The 7,559-nt window shown below is 40.4% G+C and overlaps 1 pseudogene; it reads right to left on the bottom strand.

The window, feature by feature from the left end:
• Positions 1-889: 889 nt before the first annotated feature.
• Positions 890-2,007, bottom strand: LOC138666643 (oocyte zinc finger protein XlCOF22-like; annotated as a pseudogene).
• Between the last annotated feature and the right edge of the window lie 5,552 nt (positions 2,008-7,559).

Below are 7,559 nucleotides of genomic sequence, written 5' to 3'. Positions count from 1 at the left end.
AACTCCACAGGTGATGGAGGATGTCTGTATTGTATGTTCCACATTTTGAGCATGTATACAATGTTGTAGGTGAAATTTTGTCATGCATTGACGGAGTGATGTATGTCCTATGGAGAATCACTAAAGCCATGTCTGTGTAACTACTATAGGGAATAAATTTCTTCTGTGACATTATAGCATCCAAATTACCCATCTAGAAGACCCGGTGTCTCTCCCAAGACCAACGCTGACGTAGTATGGAGAATATTTTGTTCATTGAAGCATTCTGCAATCTCGAGGTTTTAAGAAAGACCTCCATGTTATTCATCTGAGCTGTGTCTTTCCTACCACTAGTATATTTTTGGGCTAGGCTACGTTCCTGAATTAAGTGGAATGGCCAGTGTCTAAAAAAAGAAAAGCGCTGTGTTATTGTTTTAAAAGATAGTAGGGAGAAATTCTGATCCAACATGTCAGTCTGATGAAGAGACGTAAACAACTTAGTGCATGCCTGTTTTGCCAAGGTTAAATAATGCACAGGTGGACAATTATTCATAAATTTAGGATTGCTTAGAAATGGCTGAAAGGGAGACAGATCATTTGTCCCTTCACAGATTTTTTTTCCCGCTCCTCCATGTCAAAATAGTTTGCACACAAAACCGAGTGCTCTCTAATATCATCAGGGAGCTCATCGTTACCAAGCTGGATCAGAGCGCACAGTGACACCCGAGGGCTCAACTGTTGCTCCAATTGTACATTGGCAAAATGGGAGACCCCGCAAATCCAATTCACAATGTACCTCCTTCTCTTCTGGGCAATTGTAGATTGAGCAATCTTATACACGTTCTTCCCTTCTCACCCCATATAATTCTCCTAAACGCTGCACTTAATTAATATCTTGTTGTGACAATAGCAGCGGAATAGCTAGGAATAAGTATAGCAACTTTGGAAAGATAATCAAATAGCATCTACCTGAACTTTGTGAGTTTTTTGATGCGAAACAAGATTTGATTTCCTTTTAAAATATTTCTCACATTTTAAACATGAAAATGGCATCTACAATATGTGAGTTCTCTGATGTTTAACAAGATATGATTTATCTATAAAACATTTCCCACATTCTGAACATGAAAATGGCTTTTCCCCCGTGTGAGTTCTCTGATGTGTAATAAGATGTTATTTATCTTTAAAACATTTCCCACATTCTGAACATGAAAATGGCTTTTGCCCAGTGTGAGTTCTCTGATGCTTAACAAGATGTGATTTCTCTATAAAACATTTCCCACATTCTGAACATGAAAATTGCTTTTCCCCTGTGTGCCTTCTCTGATGTGTAACAAGATCGAACTTACATCTAAAACATTTCCCACATTCCAAACATGGAAAAGGCTTTTCACCAGTGTGAGTTCTCTGATGTCTAACAAGATGTGATATCTGATTAAAACAACTCCCACATTTGGAACATAAAAACGGTTTCTCCCCTGTGTGAGTTATTTGATGTTTCACTTTTTTTTTTTTCAAACTAAAACATTTCCCACATTCTGAGCATGAAAATGGCTTTTCACCAGTGTGAGTTCTCTGATGTGTAACAAGATGTGTTTTATCAATAAAACATTTACCACATTCTGAATATGAAAACGGCTTTTGACCTATGTGAGTTCTCTAACAAGATGTAATTTCTGATTAAAACAATCCCCACATTCGGAACATAAAAATGTTTTTTTCCCCTGTGTGAGTTCTCTGATGTCTAACAAGAATTTTTTTCTCACTAAAACATTTCCCACATTCTGAGCATAAAAATGTCTTCTCCCCTGTATGAGTTTTTTGATGTGAAACAAGATCTAATTTCCTTTTAAAATATTTCCCACATTTTAAACATGAAAATAGCTTCTTCCCTGAGTGACTTCTCTGATGTGAAAGAAATCTTGATTTAGTATTGTAACATTTCCCAGATTGTGAAGATGAAAATGGTTTCTCCCCTGTGTGAGCTACTTCATGTTCATCAGTACTTTTAAGGTTTTTGTTTTCCATATTTTCTTTTAATGATGTAGAAGAAAGGACCCGTTTAAAAGGATCAGATGATAGATTTTTCCTAAGAAGGGCTTGAGGTACAGTATATCTGGGATAATTACATGTTCTTCATATGTATCTGATATGATACCTTGATCCCCTGCTGCAAAATCTGAAAATATCAGATGTCCCTCTGAGCTCCTGGTACCGTCATCTGCCAAGAATAAAATTATTTGTCAATAATACTGCATTGAAATTATATTAATATTTATGTTATCTATATAGACTGACTAAGACAGGAGACTACTACCCAAGGACTGACTAAGACAGGAGACTACTACCCAAGGACTAGTAGATTATGATGTTAGGCCACCAGGTTGTGCTTTTTCAATATCTTCACATCTCTGGTGAAGCCGTATTCTCTTCTGTAGGTTCTGGTTTCACTTCACCTGTCAGCAATCATTTGCAGTTTCATATTCAGTGGACCCTTATAAATTTAACTGCAAGTCAGTGCTATTAGATCGTTTTCATCTCTCATACACTCCCTGACAGGTATATACTGTACTTGCATCTAGCACCGAGTACAGTAGTATGGTCATGTAAAAATAAGCAATGGCTTTTATGCAAGTGTAGGTTTTGTATTTTTTTTTTAAAGAAACTAAGTGATAGATACAAGATATGAGAAGTTTTTTTATACAATTTTATATGTATTGGAACTCAACAGAAAGCATTGGATTCAATCATGAATATGGGAGCACTGGAGATCTGAAAATGCATTTGCAGCAGTGTCCTTTGTAATCCATGGTTGACAGTTGTTGGTTCTTTCAAAGATCACCTAGCTTAAAGGCTACGGACACCTTTGTGCAAAACAAATAGGTAACCACATATGTGACTAAGGCCGGCTTCACACTTGCGAGTTTTACGGACGTAAGAGCGCAGAAACTACGTCCGTAAAACTCGCAAAAAATACGGCACAATTATTCTCTATGCCCCTGCTCCTATCTGCCGTATTTTACTGATCAGTATTATACGGCTTTCTACGGCCGTACAAAATCGCAGCATGCTGCGTTTGTCACCGTACTGCGCAAGAAATACGCCAATGAAAGTCTATGGAAGCGTGAAAAATACGGATTTCACACGGACAAGCTCCCAGGCTTTCTAGGCAAGTTCCCACGATCTATAAACAGCCAGCAGAGGGCGCCTCACCGCAAATGAAGCTAAATATAGCTCATTGATCTATATTTAGACTCATTCCCCAGGGTTTTGCAGCGAGGAGCAGCCTGCATTAGCAAAGCTCCTTGCTGCAAAATGTTTTAACCCCTTCAGAAGGATTTACATCGTTGGACGTTACAGATCTGCGGAGGGTAAGTATATTGTTGGTTTATTATGTTTTTTCTTTCACAGAACGAGGGTCTTCAGTGATTGGATTGGGCGTAGAATAAAATACTCCAACAACCATTGTTTTTATTTCATTAAAATAATTTTAAATAATGTGTTTGTGTTTTAGAAAATAAAAATTGCAACTGAAACCGCGCATAAAGGGACCAGAAACACGTATGGAAATATGTAGACACACGTGCAAACAATGGAATGGTACCTGGGGGGCTTCTGGGGGCTGGACAATACCAACCAAAATGCAGAAAGAACCACCAGGGTCCACCCGTAACCACTGCTGAGGAGTGACCCAATAACCTGCAATAATGATGTGGCGGGCCCCCTACCAAATATAAGATATCAAATAGAGTGTCCCGATAAACACAAATGGTGAAAAAGATGGACTTACCAGAACACAGGTGCAGTGGTGTCGGCAAGGTGGACGCACTTGGGGTTCTGTGGTGAAGAGCCCAGCACCGGGAAGGTAGAAGGCGTGAGGGCAAGCGGACCTGGAAGGGGCTGCAGCACAGCGGAGCACCGAGAAATAGGTGCCAAAGGATGAATGGATAAGTCCACGTGGGTGCTGCGCAGGGAAGCCCCGAGGAGATATACGGGCGAACCTGCAGGGGAGCAGGCACAGGAACGCTGTGCAGTAGCTGCGTAGAGCCAGGGAAAGCCCCGGCCGGTGGCGTCCCTGGATACGAGCGGGGGGAAAATGGCCGACAAAAGACTCAGCGTGTGACGTCACAGCTACGGAGCGGCACTGGGACCAAACTTAACCAACGCGTTTCAGAGGAACTCCGTCCTCCTTCGTCAGGGTTACCGGTCCCTGGGTGCTCAGATGATTTATACAAGAGCCCTGTCAGTCAAACCCCCAAGCGGCCCGCCCCTATCCCCAGTGATCTGGGCTGCCCATATGAAAGAGTGGTAGCAGAATAAATAAATAATACAGATGGTCATAGCAGCGTGTGGGTGCACTAAATGAATCGCATATGCTGAAGAGAAGGGGGGTAAAAAGGAGAACACTATTCACAAACAAGTGAGTACACAAAATAAATAAATAGATATAAAAACATCTTTTAATAAATAGATTAAAAAATGAAAATAGTGTAATATAAAATGGAATAAATATATAATCATAATAAAAGATACAAAGTGCATGTATCAACCTAAAATACAAATAAAAACAAAAACAATATCCCTTGCACGTTAATTGTATATACCTGTACGGGCAATCTGATGGAGGAACCCCCATAAAATAACCCCACCTGAGATACTCCCCCAGAATGACCAGGGGGAAAAAATTAAAAGTGAAGTGGGTATGATCAAGATAATGAATGAATGGGTTAGATAGAGATGGGTACAAACACTGGTGTGTGCCCCATACAATAATTAAAAGGCAAATAGTTCCAGCCCATGATTAAGGCCCTTGGGTGCAAGACAATTAAGTGAAAATATCCATTTCGATTCAATCCTGGACATGGCTTGTATCAGATTGCCCCCTCTCATGTTTTGTTGGATTTTATGGATCCCGAGAAAACGCACGTCTTTTATGGATCTATCATGTTTCTCACTAAAATGTCGTGAGAGGGGGTGGCCCACAAAACCTTTCTGGATATTAATCAGATGCTCCTTGATCCGCACCATGAGGGGTCTCTTGGTGCGGCCCACATATAATTTCCTGCACGGACACTCAATGAGGTAAATAACTTTAGTGGATAAGCAAGAAATGCTCTCCTTAATAGTGAATTCGTGCAAAGAATCCGAGTCCGTGAATGTGTATTGGCACGTTTTTCTGAAAACGGTGTTTTTGCAACCGTAACAGCTGCCACAGGGTGTAAACCCCGGCTTACTGCCTCTATGGGTGCCCATTAGAAGCTTCTGCTCAGCAGATGGTTTAATAGTGGGAGCTATTAAGCTGCCTAGAGAGTTGGCCTTCCTAAACACAAATTTTGGGACAGACGGTAAATGTTCCCCTATAATTTTGTCCCCTTGTAGGATAGACCAGTGCTTCCGGATGATAGACCTAAATACAGTATGGTCAGCATGAAACTGCGTAATAAATGGCAATTTTTGGATTTGGTTCCCAATACTGGGATTAACTGAATTGTTAGGTCTCTCTCCATGTAACAAGGAGTTTCTTGAAGTGGCTCTCACTTCCTGCTTTGCTTGTTCCAATAACGGGCATGGATAGCCCTTATCCAGAAATTGTTGGGTCAGGATATCCGATTCCCTATTGAAGTCCTCCAAGGTAGTGCAGTTCCGTCTAATCCTGGTGTATTGGCCCTTGGGAATGTTTGTGAGCCACACAGGTAGGTGACAGCTCGAGATGTTAATAAAGCTGTTGGAGTCCACATTTTTCCGATAGCATTTCGTCAGCATTTGCGAGTCCTGTATATATATATGGAGATCCAGAAAATTAATGTCTGTAGTGCTGATTGTGGGTGTAAATTCCAATCCAAAGTTGTTATCATCCAGGCCGGAAATAAATAGGTCCAAATCATTTTTGGGGCCATCCCAGATAAAAAGCACGTCATCGATGAATCGATGCCAGAGGATTAGCCCTGGACGTAGGTTTCCGCTAATGTAAATATGGGACTCCTCCCACTTGGCCACAAACAGGTTGGCGTAGCTGGGCGCAAAACGCGTGCCCATAGCCGTGCCACAAACTTGTATAAAGAAGTCCCCTTCATAAAGGAAGTAATTGTGTTGAAGAATAAAATTAATACATTCCTCAATGAATGACACCTGGGTATCTGGGTATGTCCCCAATAGCTGAAGAAACTGGCCTGCGATGAGGCAACCCATCTTCTGGTCAATGACTGTGTATAATGATTTTATATCTAGGGTGCCTAGGATGTAATTAGGCTTCCACTTGACCTTCTCAAGGATTCGCAGGATATGACCAGTATCTTTAAGGTATGCCGGTATAAGATGCATGCATTTCTGCAAATGCGTATCAGCATATCGTGACAGGTTGGATGTAAGGCTGTTAATACCTGAGATGATGGGTCTCCCTGGGGGACATGTAAGACTCTTGTGTATCTTAGGGATGTGATAGAAAATGGCTACACTAGGATCCTTATTGAACACAAATTGGAACTCTTTTTTGTTCAAAATACCAAGAGACTGACCCTTCAGGCATAGAATTTTTAATTTTTTAATGTAGTACAACGTAGGGTCGCTTTTCAGTTTTCTGTATGTAGCCTTATCATCAAGAAGTCTAACAGATTCCTGATGGTATGTACTGCGGTCAAAAATAACAATACCTCCTCCCTTATCAGCTGGACGAATAATGATGTCATTATTCTCTTGTAAATCTTTAATGGCTTTCTTTTCTTGATGGTTCAGATTTTGGGGTATAGTCCTATATTTCTTCTTTTGTAATTTTCTAATGTCATTAGTGACTAACCTATCAAAAGTAAGAAAGGCCTCTGACTGTTCCTGGATAGGATTAAAGGAGGAGGGGTTGGCCAAAGATGTATGGATATATTTTCCGGGGTCCTGATTCGTAGGGATTGTGATGATGTTCTCCTTCTTGAGGAAATGCTTTTTTATGGATAGGTTCCTCAGATATTTCTTCATACATACATACAAGTCAAAAGGTTTACTTTTGACTGTTGGGGCGAATTTGAGCCCTTTCTGAAGGAGTGAAATTTCATTGGTCGTAAGAACATGTGAACTCAAATTAAATATTTTTTGTGGATTGACAGGTGCTAGGTTTACTTTCGCTTTCGGCGAAAGTAAACCTAGCACCTGTCAATCCACAAAAAATATTTAATTTGAGTTCACATGTTCTTACGACCAATTAAATTTCACTCCTTCAGAAAGGGCTCAAATTCGCCCCAACAGTCAAAAGTAAACCTTTTGACTTGTATGTATGTATGAAGAAATATCTGAGGAACCTATCCATAAAAAAGCATTTCCTCAAGAAGGAGAACATCATCACAATCCCTACGAATCAGGACCCCGGAAAATATATCCATACATCTTTGGCCAACCCCTCCTCCTTTAATCCTATCCAGGAACAGTCAGAGGCCTTTCTTACTTTTGATAGGTTGGTCACTAATGACATTAGAAAATTACAAAAGAAGAAATATAGGACTATACCCCAAAATCTGAACCATCAAGAAAAGAAAGCCATTAAAGATTTACAAGAGAATAATGACATCATTATTCGTCCAGCTGATAAGGGAGGA

This window comes from Ranitomeya imitator, chromosome 2, assembly GCF_032444005.1.
Source record: "Ranitomeya imitator isolate aRanImi1 chromosome 2, aRanImi1.pri, whole genome shotgun sequence".
Taxonomy (NCBI): domain Eukaryota; kingdom Metazoa; phylum Chordata; class Amphibia; order Anura; family Dendrobatidae; genus Ranitomeya; species Ranitomeya imitator.
Note: the sequence above shows the minus strand (reverse complement) of the source record. Positions and strands in the feature narration are given on the sequence as shown.